The sequence below is a fragment of the Mus pahari genome, chromosome 2, assembly GCF_900095145.1.
Source record: "Mus pahari chromosome 2, PAHARI_EIJ_v1.1, whole genome shotgun sequence".
Taxonomy (NCBI): Eukaryota; Metazoa; Chordata; class Mammalia; order Rodentia; family Muridae; genus Mus; species Mus pahari.
The window spans coordinates 105,673,569-105,688,770 of NC_034591.1; the positions used below are offsets into that span (position 1 = coordinate 105,673,569).

At 43.2% G+C, this 15,202-nt stretch overlaps 1 pseudogene; it reads left to right on the top strand.

Moving 5' to 3' along the window:
- The first annotated feature begins 9,317 nt into the window (after positions 1 to 9,317).
- LOC110316864 lies at positions 9,318 to 10,250 on the top strand (annotated as a pseudogene).
- Positions 10,251 to 15,202: the final 4,952 nt, after the last annotated feature.

Consider the following 15,202-nt stretch of genomic DNA (forward strand, 5'->3'; position numbering starts at 1 on the left):
TGGCAAGCGGAAATGCAGAAAGGCACTACATCCTTTGGCTTCATACTTCCTCTCCACATAATGATGCCAGGTTTATAGAATGGATCATAAAGTCATCAATTATGAAGACTAAGCAGATACTCCCCTTTGAAGCAAAAAACAAAAAAACAAAAAAAAACAAAAAACCTGTTATTCTCTTGAGGAAAGATTTCCTTCTACTGAGGTAAATTTTGCAAATTACTTGGATGTCTTCTTCTAGGGTCATCTGAGTGGTAGCCAGATAACTGTCCTAGGATATGAGGCTTCCTGGTGGTGAGGGTTTTGCTTACACTGAGTCAGTGCTAATCACGTTGTAAATCATGATTTATGTTGTAGTTAGAAGCCTCAATTCAAAGCATTAATAAAGGAGACTCAATCTGATGTTTGTTCTTCTGCAAGCACTGTGGTCTTGTGGCAAGAGTCAGATGATCTTCACAGAGGCAGAAGCAGGAGCCTGTTTCTTGCAGGATTTCAAGTTAATAACTTTATAATTAGATTAGGAATCAGAGTGGTGACTCAAACATTTTAATTTAGACAAATTAGTCAAAGCATTTGCTTTTAATTTTTTAAGTAATAAGTAATTAAAATTTTCTAACTTAATAATCATCAATAGATGGAGAATATATTTGCATGCCACAGTTAAAAACAATTCTCTCAAGTAGTCGAGTCTGAACTATTTTGTTTCATGGAAAAGACAAAGACCTGAAGTGGCTGTGTGCTTCAAAAACTATGATGGCTGCATTGGCCAATGAGAGATGGAAGCTTGAGGACAAGTTCGTTGTCCCTGGAACAGCAGGGCACCTGGCCTAGACAATGGTGATCAGTTGGAAGCAGTGGGACATTCTAACTAGGCAGAGAGGAAAGATGTAAGGGCAACCAAAGTCGGCAAATCTTTGGGTGTAAGACTGGACATGTTTGTGTAAGACTTCAGTCCAACTACTATTTTTTTTTTTGCTACCATTTTTTTTACTAAGTCACCACTGCACTTAAAAATTGTTATGATCTAGAACTCAGACTCTGAGTGTCTACTGATCTTTACTAATAAATACAGTGTTTACTGAGGGCTTTCCTGGTGTGCTAGGTACGGATCTGTCTGTTTAAAGTACAGACTCCAGAAAAATCAAATCATCATAGTTGACCACTTCTAATGCAATCACACTCTGTGTTGTATATAACACTTTTACATATAAAAAAACATTGCATCAAGAACTTAAAGATTTAAAGATGTGGAAAATGGATCACAACTGTGAATTAAAATACATTGCTCTCCCCAAATTGATTCATAGATTTAGTATGATCCCACCAAAAGTCCAGAAAATTCCTAAGGTGAAAGTTGCTAAGTGAATTCTCTAACTTTCATGAACTGGAAAGACCACGGGTCCCCAAAGCAACCTTGAAGAAGTAGAGGTGTAGACCAAATGACAGCATGGTGTGGGAGTGGAAATTGAAACAGAGCAGAACATAGAGACAGACTCACATATACTGAGAAGGTGACCACCAGGGATTGTGCAAACACCCTAGAGAGCTCCCCAAAGCTAAGGTGGCTACGGTGTCACTAGATTATAAGACTGGGTGCAACACTGTCACATACGTAATTCATGGTTACTCCCAATGCTCTTTAATGGCACATGACTGGCAAGTGTTAGACTTTTTAAACAGGTCACTGGAACCAATATCTATTAAAAGGCAAGAGACTTAGACACTTCAAAAGAACTAAAAATGGACAACGGCACAGTAAGAGGTGGCTGCCTCATTAGTCAGTCACCAGGGAAACGCTGCTTAAAGCCATGACGAAGTGTCATTATCAGAATAGCTTATAGAAGAAGAAGGACAAGGCTGATGGATGGTGAGGCAGAGCTGTCCCTTCTTTCTTTCGAGAGAATAAAATGAAACAACTATTTTGGAAGAATGATGGTTTTCCAAGGGTTGAAAAATATACCACAAACTTCATATCCAATTCTTACCCAACTCAAACAAAAGCACAGGCTGTCAAGAGGACAGTTATAGTTTGTTTTTGGATGTGTTGAAGGCTTGGACCCCAGCCTGTGGTGCTTTAGAGAGGTGATGGAACTACTTACAAGTAGAGTCCAGTGTCACTGGCACATTCCTTCGAAGGGCACCAGGGTCCAATCTCTTCCTTTCCTTCTCAGCCATGACATGAAAGACTTTGCTCAACCACAGTGGCCCAACACAATAGAGTCAATCAATCATGGTTTGTATCTTTCAGAGCTGTGAACAACAACAAAACCCCTCTTATATTAATAAGAAATGACTTTATCTCTTGGTTATATAGACAGAAAGCTAATCAACTCAAAGGCACATACCGAATAGTAAAAAATTGGAAGCAGCAGAAGTCTAAGAACAAAACATCAGGAACTGCTTGTGGTATGTCCATACCATGGAATACTACTAAGTGGTGAAAAAGAACCAAAGCACAGATATGTCTTGAACCTTGAAATACATAAATGAACCCATCTGCTAGGTACAGAGAGCACATGATGCATATGAGATTCTGTCAGCAGAGGGCTCTAGGACTTGCAGTGAAGGTTGACCTGTCGGTTGGGACAAGAGAGCTTTGGGATAAGGGAGAGGTCTGACTGGCTACTGCTTAGGTGGGTATAGAGATTTCTCAAAATGTACTAAGTTGCAAATTCAGTTGCAAATTCAGGCCTGAGATTTCATCGTATGTAAATTTTATGTCACTAAGATACTGAGAGAAGGTGGGTATGGTGGCTGGCCTGTGGTTGAGGCAGATAGGTCTCAGGGAATTTGAGGCCAGCGTGGTCTAGTTACAATAGTGAGTTCCAGGCCAGCCTGGGCTACATAGTGAGATTCTATCTCAAAACAAAGCAACAAAAACCTGAAAGAATCTCTCGAAATCATATAATCTCACTAATATTTACCTAAGCAAAGGTATGTATAAGAGGGCCTATTAAACCCACATTCATAATTTAGGAAGTGTTTACAACTACAAGTTTACACAGTAAAACAATGAGAACGTAAATGTGACTAAAACTTCATTTCAAGGGAAAAGTGTAACCTTTATTATTACACATCTGCAACTGTGTTGGTGTGCTGTGTGTCCCCTGCAACAGCTGACTGCTCAGTCACCACTCTCCCGCTCCCTGCTCAGCCCTGACTATGAGGTCCCTTCTCTACTGTTCCCACCTGATGCCTTTGCTCTTGCTTCCTCCTCTTCATGCTGCCCCTACTCTTGGGACAAGAGCTTAGAGCCAGCACAGTCTGTCAGAATCAGGGGTGACTGACATTTTCAGGTAGTCTGATGTTGCAGTCCAGCACACCACATGGATGGAAGGCTCCCCACAGTTTGCCCAGCTTGGGTCTCACAGCTGCTGTACACATCTGGCTCTAATGTTGATTCCTCCCCCTCCCCCAGCTCTTCCTTCAGTGCTAAGATCTCCAACTGTCCCCTTTTGTGTAGCTTCTTTTCCTACCAATCCAGCCTGGACACCAAGGTCTAGCTTTTAACATGTCAAACGGTCACCCAGCCATTGTGCTGATGGGAGTTTTAAGCTTCCTGTCTCCCTTTCAGCCACTTCTGCATGCAAGATACAGAACATTCTCATAGTGTCCTCTGGTCTAGAGAAAAATGAAAGGCGAGTATAAATATGCAGCTTTGGAGGGAAAGAAGGGACATTCTTCAGAATGATCCTTGTTCGTCTTTATTAGACCCTAGAAGGACCATTTTGCAGGGCTCTTTGCCATGTGACAAAAAATGACACAAAGCCCGGAGGAGCAGGACACATCCCCGTGAAAGTGAGTCTACCAGTATTTGTCACAAAATGAGAGTTTGGAAAACAGCAGTGTTTAGACCCCTGAGAAGAGCTGACCCCTCAACCCCCAAGCAGGCTCAGTGCTGTCTTACCTAACTTAAGATCCCCCAGCCTCAGATCAACAAGAAGCAAAGGAGACTCAGATCTCCACAGGAGCAGAGACAATCGATTGGAGCGTATGTCTGTCCCCATGAACATACGCAAACTGCAGAGAAAGAATGAAGGCTGAGAGTGTAGCTCAGGGGTGGAGCACTGGACTAACACACACACACACACACACACACACACACACACACCAAGACAGAGAGAGAGAGACAGACAGACGGACAGACAGAGACGGAGAGACAGAGAGGAAGATGGTATGCAAATGCAGGCCCACATCAGCAGGGATGTACACAGAACTGTATGGAACCCTGTCTGGAGGGAAACTGAACCCAAAGAGCAGCAGAGAACTTCCCAGAGTTCTGTGCGATGTGGAAGAACAGCAAAGAGTGAATTCGGTGAAACTGGCTGCATTCTGACGAGAAGATACTGAAGTTCTGGCGGTGTTACCGCTCTGATATGTAATTTAGACATATGTGAATCAGGCGGGCATGACTGGCAGCTGACGTCTGATACAGAAGGAAGGTCCAGACCCAATTCCAGAGGAGAGCCATGAGGCTGAGGGGAGGGAGGAGACCAGCTGTAACGGCGAGTCAGTCCAAGGGGAGTCCTTCCCATGGAACTCAGACACTGAGCATACACAGGAGAGAGAAAAGCGGAGAACGGTCTGTGTAAAGCACACGTGTGCTCCGGAGATTTACACAGAGAAATCAGTCTTTCCACTGGCGATGTTGTGGGTGTTCTCTAGGTATTAATGCGTATAAGCAAGTATTTTCTGCCTTCAGTGCTTCTAGTTTTGTGTATGTTTATGACTGAACTGTATCCCCGGGACCCTTTTTGCTTTTCAAGACAGGGTCTCACTCAGTTGCCCAGGATGGTTTAAACTTACGATTCTCTTACCTCAGTCTCCTGAGCACTCGGGATTACAGGTCTACATCACCAGGCCTTGTCTACGGGGAAGAAAGTGAGGTCTGAGAGAATTAGGACAAAGGAGTTCAGACCGAAAGGAAACTGGATATTGATTTTGATGAAGAAGCACAAGACATGCTGCATATGGTGCTTCTTATTAAACAAAATCCTTGACCATAAATAGAACCAATGATGAGATTTAACTTTCTTTTTAAATTTAGCAATGTAGAAAATTTAGTCCAAACACCAGTGCTGTGTAATATAAACAGAAATGTTGAAGTCATATAAACACAGACCCCAAGCTAAGCAACTGGGAAAAGTGTTTATGAAACCAAATGTAAATGTTAAAATACTCGACAGAGTGAAAACTTAGAATACAGCCAACAAACGCCACTCAAGGTACTGGAGAGACAAAATGAGCTCAGCCGAGAGTAACTACAGGACGGACTTGGGACGGGCAGACAAGGACCTTAGCTTTATAACCTTGGAGAAATCTTTAGGACCAAGATAGGATTAAAAACAATTTTTCTTAAATTCAGCAATTCTCCAGTTTCACGTGTTTTTATTTTGCTCTTAAAACTAGGTACTAAAAACAAAATTAAATGTAAAGCCTTCTATTTCGTTGTGTATATTATCTTCAGAGGTGTAATAACACCTATTCGATGTTTACAACTGTTTTCCTTGATGGGGTATTTTGGGGGTTTGTTTGATTTGCTTTCATTTAAAGTATGTTTTAACCGTGTTTTGTTTTTCACTTTATCAGAATATAATTTTTGTTGTTGTTGCTGTTGTTTTTTGTTTTTTGTTTGTTTTTTTTGTTTTGTTTTGTTTTTTTTGGTTTTTCGAGTCAGGGTTTCTCTGTGTAGCCCTGACTGTTCTGGAACTCACTCTGTAGACCAGGCCAGCCTCGAACTCAGAAATCCGCCTGTCTCTGCCTCCCAAGTTCTGGGATTAAAGACTTGCGCCACCACGCCTGGCTAATTTTTATTTTATAAATATTTTAATAAATTTCTTTGGAGAGGACCATAGAGAAGCGAGCAGCCATACACACAGCAGTCACAGCGGCCACAGGAGGACAGAGGGTTGTTCCACAGGAACAAAGAGGAGCTGTGTCCCGACTCTGTTGGGGCATGTCAAATACAGTGTAATAAATCAACGGAGTTAGTTAATAAATCCTGATAGGAAAAAAGAGGCTAGATGTTTGAAAAATAAGCTAAAATATTGTCTCATGTTTAAATTTTTAAGAGATTTTAGAAAGAGAAAAGAAAAAATTCAGCAGTTTTTGATAAGAGTTTTATATTAACTTAGAGGAAAGTTAAAATGACAAGATTAAGTACTTGAGGGGCTGAAGAAATGGCTCAGTGGCTCTGGCTCCTCTCCAGGCAACCCGTTCTCAGTTCCTAGCACCACAGGACACTCACAATCACCCGACTCAAGGGGGCCTGACACTCTCTGGCCTCCAAGGGTATCTGCATGCATGTGGTGTACATATAGACAAGCAAGCATACACACATACACATAAATAAAAAGTAAATAAAATTGCAAAAAGTGATTGACTATTGGAAATTTTAAATGAAGTTGCAGACAGTTGAGAACCATCTTACAAGTAGTCGGAAGCAACTCTTGGTCCTGTGCATAAGCAGCAAATGCCCGTAAGCTGTGAGCCATTTCTCCAGCCTCTAAGAAATGTCTTTTCCCTTGATGTATATTCCACATGTGTTATACGAAAACAACACAGAAAACCATTTTTTCTTTTTCTTTTTTGAACTAAGTTCTTTCACAGACCAGGCTAAAAAATCAAATTGTAGTCACTTCTACAGAAGGTCCTCATCACTAAACTGGAACGGAGCCATTTATCTGACCTTGCAGAAATCAAGATGAGTCGAGAGAGAGCAGCCAAAGTTCAGAACAGACCAGATTCAGTTGTCAGACCTTGAAGTCCTACGTTAACTGAGCAGCTACTTTCCCCATGGTCCTCCCTTGGCCCCATCTCCATCCCCTTACAAGGAAAGTCACTTTGAGGCCATCAGGCTTTTAGCTCTTTGTTTCTTCCTTTCCAGCCTTTCTTTGTAAAACGAAACTCCGTTGTTCAGGGCGGGAACAGTTATCTACCTTATGCAACAAAGAGCTGTCCAACTCTGAATTGGAAATAATGCCAACTAATATAGTCAAACTAAACTACAATTCTGTCCCTTTGACCCTTCTTGTTATTTTACTATTGTCAAGGTTGAGTTGTTATTTTTTATCTGTTCACTTGTAATTGTCAATAAGCTTCCTGTGACTTGTTTATGTAAATGTAAACCAAATATCTTTTCTCCTGATTGTTAAGTGATCTTTTTAGAAGGAAAAAAAAAATACACCCCCATCTGGCCCCCACTCCCTGAGGTAGTGATCTGGTCTGTTTTGTGGTGAACATAGACTAGAAAAGAAACATACCTTGGTGCATAATAGATGCTGAATAGATAATGGACCAAACACTCCCATTCAGGGAAACTACCAGCGACTCCACTGGACCACAGAGGCTAAGACAGAATGCTTGTGGTCAAAATTTTGCTTCTTCCTAGGAAGACTGTGAAGTTGGATTCCCCAGCCAATGAAGAAAAAGGCACAGTCCTTAGAATTTAAAAACCAAACCAAACCAAAAAGCAAGTGTATTTCCGACCCCAGTATGCTTGCTCCCCCAGTCTGGGTCATGGCTCACGTTTTCAGAAAGAAGTTGCCTTTGCCACGCTGCCTCCCTCTGTTCCCGTGTCCCTCCATGTGACACAGAGATGGAGCTTTGCTTCTGACACACATAATTAAAGATGAAATCTTTTAAAAAGTCTGAGAGAAGAACACAAAGATCTGCATAAATGCTGATCACAGGTAAATCTCTGTCAGAAGCACATCTCTGCAGAGCCTGTTTTAGTAACAAAGCTGACTGAGTCACAGATCCCACTTCTGGGAGGTTACCTACAAGCGGAGCAGTGTGGCTGTCTCTTGATGTGGCACTGCTTTTCCTGGGGAGTCTAAGTCTGCGCACCCCAGGTAGGGAGGGTAGAGGCAGATCAGAGGAACAAATCTACCCATCTAGCTTGGTGACCAATGAGTGTGACACACACACACACACACACACACACACACACACACACACACACATCTCAGGGAGGGGCATGCCTTGCCATGTGGACCTCACGAGTCCTTTCTGCTTCCACAGAGCATGTGAGTGGGCCCTCCTTCAGATGATCAGAGCTGCTGTGATCTCAAGCTGGCAATGCTGTGCCATGTCCCAAGGCTGGAGTTTCACATTACTTGGCACTGAGGGGCAATGGTCCAGAACTGCCCATGGATAGCAGAATCCACAACCGTTCATGCCTTCTATATAGTGGTGTATTATTTGTCCAACAACCTGCACGTGTTCTCTCATACCTCAAATATCTCTAGACTACCTGTGATACCTACTACAATATAAACACGACATAAATATAAATAAGGTTTTTTCCATATTGTTTAAAGGATGATATCAAGAAATGTCAGTATCTCAATACAGATGCAGCTTCTCCCTGAACTTTAAACCATGGTTGTATGAACCTGCTATGCGAATCTCTTAAGCACAAGGATCTGCTCTACATGTTTGTTATTAATTTTTTCAATGTCTTTTCTTCTAGATTTATTTGTTTATTTTTTATGTATATGAGTACACTGTAGCTGTACAGATGGTTGTGAGCCTTCATGTGGTTACTGGGAATTGAATGTAGGACCTCTGCTCACTCCTTTCAACCCCCGCTTGCTCCAGCCCAAAGATTTATTATTATACATAAGTACACTGTAGCTGTCTTCAGACACACCAGAAGAGGGCATAAGATCTCATTACAGATGTTTGTGAGCCACCATGTAGTTGCTGGGATTTGAACTCAGGACCTCTGGAAGAGCAATCAGTGCTCTTATGCTCAGAGCCATCTCTCTAGCCCCTTCCTATGCTTCTTAAAATGTTTTTATTACGTGTTTTTCTCTTTGTTGTTTTGTTCTGCATCTTAAGAATTTGCTTGATTTTATTTTCTGGATCCCCAACTTCATATTTTCCTGTGCCCACTGTATTCTCTGGGCCCATTGATAGTTTTAGTTTTGTAAGCATATTCTAATTCTTCCTAACCTTGGAGTAGGGACTTTTTTTTATGCAGCAGTGACAGTGCTGTGCACACTAATTAGAACAGATTACTTCAGAAGCATTGCTGTACTGTCTCAAAACACCATTCCCCCACTAAAGAAGCAAGGCTCTCTGGAGGAAAGGCTGGCTGCAGGTACCCACTGAGCAGGAACTAGACAAGAGAGACACGCAACAGCCTGCTAGAGCAAGAAGCAAGGCGCTTCACAGTGGTGGCTGAGGCTGTGCAGAAGGGGAAGGGGCCATGGGGCAGGGACCCCCGCTGGCCAGCCAAAGATGGAACAACTGGAGCATCACTAGGAACAGTATCTGATGAACCAAAACACAAAGCATGCAGAAGAAGGTGAGTCTATGAACTACAGTCAGACACAGAGGAGATCCTTAGTAAGGCAATCCGGCTCATTCAGGCCTGTGTGGATGTACTCTCCAGCAATGGGTGGCTTAGTCCTGCTCTGGCAGCCATGGAACTGGCTCAGATGGTCACCCAAGCCATGTGGTCTAAGGACTCTTACCTGAAGCAGCTACCACACTTTACCTCAGAGCATATCAAACGTTGCACAGATAAGGGAGTGGAGAGTGTTTTTGACATCATGGAAATGGAGGATGAAGAACGGAATGCATTGCTTCAGTTGACTGACAGCCAGATTGCAGATGTAGCCCGCTTCTGTAACCGCTACCCGAATATTGAATTGTCCTATGAGGTGGTGGATAAAGATAGCATCCGCAGTGGCGGGCCAGTTGTGGTGCTAGTGCAACTGGAGCGAGAGGAGGAAGTCACAGGCCCTGTTATTGCACCTCTCTTCCCACAGAAACGTGAAGAGGGCTGGTGGGTTGTGATTGGAGACGCCAAGTCCAACAGCCTCATCTCCATCAAGAGGCTGACCCTGCAGCAGAAAGCCAAGGTGAAGCTAGACTTTGTGGCCCCAGCCACAGGTGGCCACAACTATACCCTGTACTTCATGAGTGACGCATACATGGGATGTGACCAGGAGTATAAGTTCAGTGTGGATGTGAAAGAAGCTGAGACAGACAGTGATTCAGATTGAGTCTGAGGCATTGAACCNGANAACATGAATGTGAACCAGGTTCATCAGGCTGAGGTCTGGCCATTCAGGCTGCTGCTGTCCCCAGTCCATATCCAGTTACTGTTCCACTTTGGACCTTAGTTCAAGGTCTGGGTCCAGTATTTTCAAGTGGTATGTCAAGCATGAACTGTACAATATTTGGAGGCATGGTTTTCTAGTTCCTTGAGTCAGACACTCTAATAAATAATTTGAAAAAACAAAAAAATAATAATAATAATAATAATAATAATCCTCAAGGAATCTTAAGACGACCCAGCAATGTATTAAAAATCTTTGTTTTCTAATTTTATTTAATTTGTTCATTTTTATTTTCTGTGCATGAGTGTGTGCATATGTCTATGAATATGCACCATATGTATGTAGTACCCCTGGAGGCCAAAAGAGGCATCAGATCCCTCTAGAATTGGTGTCACAGACAGTTGTGAGCTACCATGCAGGTGCTGGGAACTGAACCTCTGTGTGCATTTTTAACTACCAAAGCCATCTGGGAACTGAACCTCTGTGTGCATTTTTAACTACCAAAGCCATCTCTCCAGCCCCACGAAGCTCAGCATTATTTCCAAAAGGGGTTGTAAAGCAAAAAGAGTCAAACATCGATCCTATCTTTGCTGTGTGACTTACACGTCTGTGTTATCAAATAATTGATAAGAAGTTTCTCTTCAGAGGTATATTCTAGGAAATAAGTGAAGAATGAATAAGACTTGGAAAGCAAATATCCACGTGATTCTTTGTCAACTTGACAAAAACTTAGACATGGCTGGGAAGAGGGAATCTTAACTGGGGGGGGGGGGGATCAAACCTCTATCAAATTGGCCTGAAGGCAAGTCTGTAGGGCATTTTTGATTGATGTCTGATGTGGGAGGGCCCACTGTGGGTGGCATCACCCCTGGGCAGGTGAGTAGTCCTGAGTTGTATGAGAAAGCAGGCTGAGCAAGTCATGAGGGAAAGCCAATAAGCACCTTCCCTCATGGTCCCTGCTTCAGTTCCTGCCTCAAGGTTCCTGCCCTGGTTTTCTTCAGCAATGGAGTATGACCTGAGAGTTGTCAGCGGAAATAAATTGTCATGTATTTTATCTCAGCAATAGAAACCCTAACTAAGAAAACCTCCTTGCGCAGCAGCAGTGTCCTGATGGAGTCAGAGCAGACATGCTGTGCTCTGGGAGGAGGTACCCTCATCAGCAACAACGCTATGGTACCCTCCTCCAGTCAAAGCTCAGCAAATGAAGCCTGCAGATCTAGCTACCAGTCCACAGGGAATGCCTAAGACAGAGGACCATGCTGCAAACATGCTGAGAATCCAGTTTGGGAACCTCCAGAGCAGGAGCCCAAACTCTTAAAAAAATGAGACTTTGAAGGTCAAAGGTGCTACCGTGGATGGAAAAGACACAGCCATTGTATGTTCGGGGACATCTGAACACTGACCATTTCTTGATATTAAGGGGCCATCATCATTTTGTACATATGATAACAATACTGAGTTGTGTCCTTTCTTAGAACAAGAGATACAAGTAGCATTCTGGGTGATTGATAAAATGCTGCAAGACTGGGGTTGGAGAAGCATTCCACTGCAGCAATTCTCCATGTGTTGGTGGCCACCGAGGTTGAGCAACAAGGACATGGAGCTGATGAATCATACCTGCACTTTTGTACATGCTTGGAACTTTCTAAAACACAAAGCTGGAAGACAGATGATAAATCCAGGGCCATGCTTGCATCTCTAATCACAGCTAATTTGATTAAGGTAATGCATGCTTGGCAGTCTAGAACAAAACAGGGTGATGATCAATAAAACATGGTCCTTTCTCAGAACGAAGACATGACTATAGACCTAAGGTATGTGAGATGATGCTCGACTTTGCTAACGAGAGAGGCGAGAGTTAAATGATACAAAGAAAGCTTTTCCCACTCACCAGATCAGAAAAACAATGAAACCTTAGGAACTTGCTGTGCTGTTATGGCTGAGGGAAGAGCAGGACTTCCCACACAATGGGACATGGTTCAGCCTCAAGGGCAAAGGCTGGCAATGCCTATCAACGATTATAAACACATTTTCCTTTCAGCTAAGGAACCCACCAAAGGTGTGGTGTGAATAAGAAGCATCGTCTACAGAGAGAGAGAGTCAGACACGCTGTAGTATGAGGAAAGAGTGCTCTAGGAGGAAGAGAGTGAACACTGTGAAGATCTCAGGGGCCATATTCCCAAGACAAGGCAGAAAATTGAATAGTGTCAGGGTGCTGAACTGTGTTCTCCCCAAAAGCATGTCAGAGGTCTTCACTCCCAGTACCTCAAGGTCCTTATTTGAGATAGATTTCTTCAGACGTAATCAGGTTAAAATGAGGGCATTCCGTGATCCAGTATGTCTGTTATCTTAAGCAAGGGGGAGTTTGGAGCAAGACACACGTATGATATGCTGTGAAGAAAGGATGAAAGAATGTAAAAATCATCAATTTGCCTCTTGCAACATCCAATGTGTTGATGGATGAGTACATTTCTAAAGAGGATGAAGGCTGGAGACTAAGGTCTGGTTCTTCAGCCTTTCCGAGATGGTAGATACCACTGTGCCATACCTGCTCTTGGACTTCTGGTGTTCAGAACTGACTGAAACTCTGGGTCTATGTCATTCAACCTCTTGGGCTGTGCAGTTTTACTGTGGCAGCCTCAGCCAGCCTGTGAGTGTAGTAGGCCATGTTTTCTGTGATACGGGAAGGGATGCAAATACGTGCATCCACATTTGTTCATATTTGCACAGAAACAAATAAGTGTGACAATACATGGGGTGGCGATGGGTGAGGTTGAGGAATTATCCTTTTATTTTTTTCTTGATTTCTGAATCATGCAAATACAAGTTTTCAAATGTGAAACTTAAACCGTGAATATCAGCCTGTGATTTTAGCTTGGAGCCCTGAATCACCTGACACTCAGGCCAGTTGCTCCCCTGTTTTCCTGGCCTTTCTCTTACTTGCTGATGGCTTTGGGAAAGCACCTTGCAAAATAGTTGTTTTTGTAATGATTAAGGATAGCCTGATCAAGTGGGTGGTTGCCACAGCCACCTCTCCCCCCCCCCCCCCGTGTACACTCCAATGTGTGCTATGTGCAAATGGGTAGCAGGGATCACCTGAGAAGCACAGAGAGATAAGCATCCAGGGGAAAAGGGACACATCTCAGGCCAGAGCTGGCTGGCTTTCCTTTTTCCCTTTTCCCTAGGTATTTCAAACAGAGAGAAATGAACAGGAAATTCTTTCAAGGAGAGCTGGAGGTGCATTAAAGGGGGATAAGTTAGCCTTGTGATGGTGGCACAAAGCTTTAATCCCAGCACTCAGGAGGCAGAGATAGGTGGATGCCTGTAAGTTCAAGACCAGGGCTACATAAAACCAAAACAATAAACCAAACCAAATCAAACCAAACCAAAATCAGGGGAGATTTGCTTTGTGTACTTGGAGAGCAGGGGTTCCTGTGCCCCCATGAATGTCTGTAGTGATGGATGTCTGGGATGTCTGCTGGTTGGGTCTGGAGGAGCCAGCACTGCCCCTCAGCTTAGCTGCTGTAAGTCACCTTGCCTTGCCTTAGAGTTCCTACCAGGAAGCTCAGCTTAATTCTCCATCAGGGGTTCTGGGTGGTGCAGCTCTTCTTAGTTTGTAGGAGAACGAGAAAGAATGAGGAAAAGACCAGAGACTGGCTCCCTTAAAACAGCAGGTTTTATATGGAATAGATAAGGCTCTGTGGGGCGATGGCTCAGTGACTTCCCGGACAGCTTGATTTACTCTCTGCTTCTTAGCAGTGCTAGGATTTGAGTGCCTCAGTTTCCCACTGGAACAGCTTCAAAAGGCTGTTTTAAGGATAACCAACTCACTGCTTGAAACCATGCCTGCGAACAAGTCTTCCCATAGGCTAGTCAGAGATGGGAGCACATTTAAAATGTTTGTTTTTCATTTGATGGAGGTGGGTTGTACAGGATATCTTGGTACCTTTTTGTGATATAATTAGCTCATGCTTCAAACTATTATTTTAAGAATAAGTTCCCAGGAAGTCCCCCTCTGAACAGAATCACATATGGAAAATGTTTGAAGGAATCATATCAAAGACCTTGACATTATACATTAATATTGAAATTCTTCTAAAGATCTTAAAGTTATGTGCATGTGTGTGCATGTGTGCACATGAGTGCAGATGCCCGTGGAAGCCAGAAGTGAACAGTCAATACCCTGGAAGTGGAATTCTATGCTGTTTGGTAACCAGCACTTTGTGGGTGCTGGGAATTGAACACAAAACCACTGTGAGAGCAGTGAATGCTAATCACTGAGCCATCTCCCTAGAAGTTCTTTTCAGTTGAAATTGCATTAAAACTAAAACTATCTTTTTTTCTGTTCTCTTAGTTTATGAAGACAATGGTATTCAATCCATTTTCATCTCCTTTTAGCTTTTAACAGAGCCTCACTCTAGTCCAGGTTGGTCTGGAACTTATGGCAATCCTCCTGTGCCTAGTTGTCACTCTTATCATATGCATATTTAACACCAAACATTTTGTTCTAAATCTGTGTTTGGCATGGGAGTGGTAGGGAGGGTAGACAGGGGAGGGGTGAGTGCATGTGTACTTGTGATCTATGTTTGGAGGTCAGAGGTCAGCTGCAGGTGTTGTTCTTTAAGATGGTTGTCCATTCACCTTGTTTTTTTGATACACACTCAGACCTGAGGCTTGCCCACTGGGCTAAGGTTGCTGACGAGCAAGTCCTAGACATTCCTCTGCCTTCCCAGCACTGGAACTACAAACATACACCATTGTACCACCATGATAGACCTTCACATGGGTTCTGGCGATTGAACCCAGTCCTCAGACCTGCACAACAAGCACTTTGCAGAATGAACTATCTCCTCAGCCCATTTCTTAACACAGATTTCCAAAATAGGTCATGTTTACATAGTGCCATGATTAGGATCTAGAATGTCCTACCCATGGGCCAATGTGTTAGAGGATTGGTCCTGACCTTGGCCGTACTGGAAGTTGGAGGAACCTGCAGAAGGTGGAGCTTAGTGGAGGAAGGTAGGTCATTGGGGTACGCCCCTGAAGAAGACCTTAAGCCCTTTCTGTCTTTCACTTTCTGGTTATGGAGTGAAAGGTTGTGGATGGAACGTACTGCTGCTGTGATATACTGC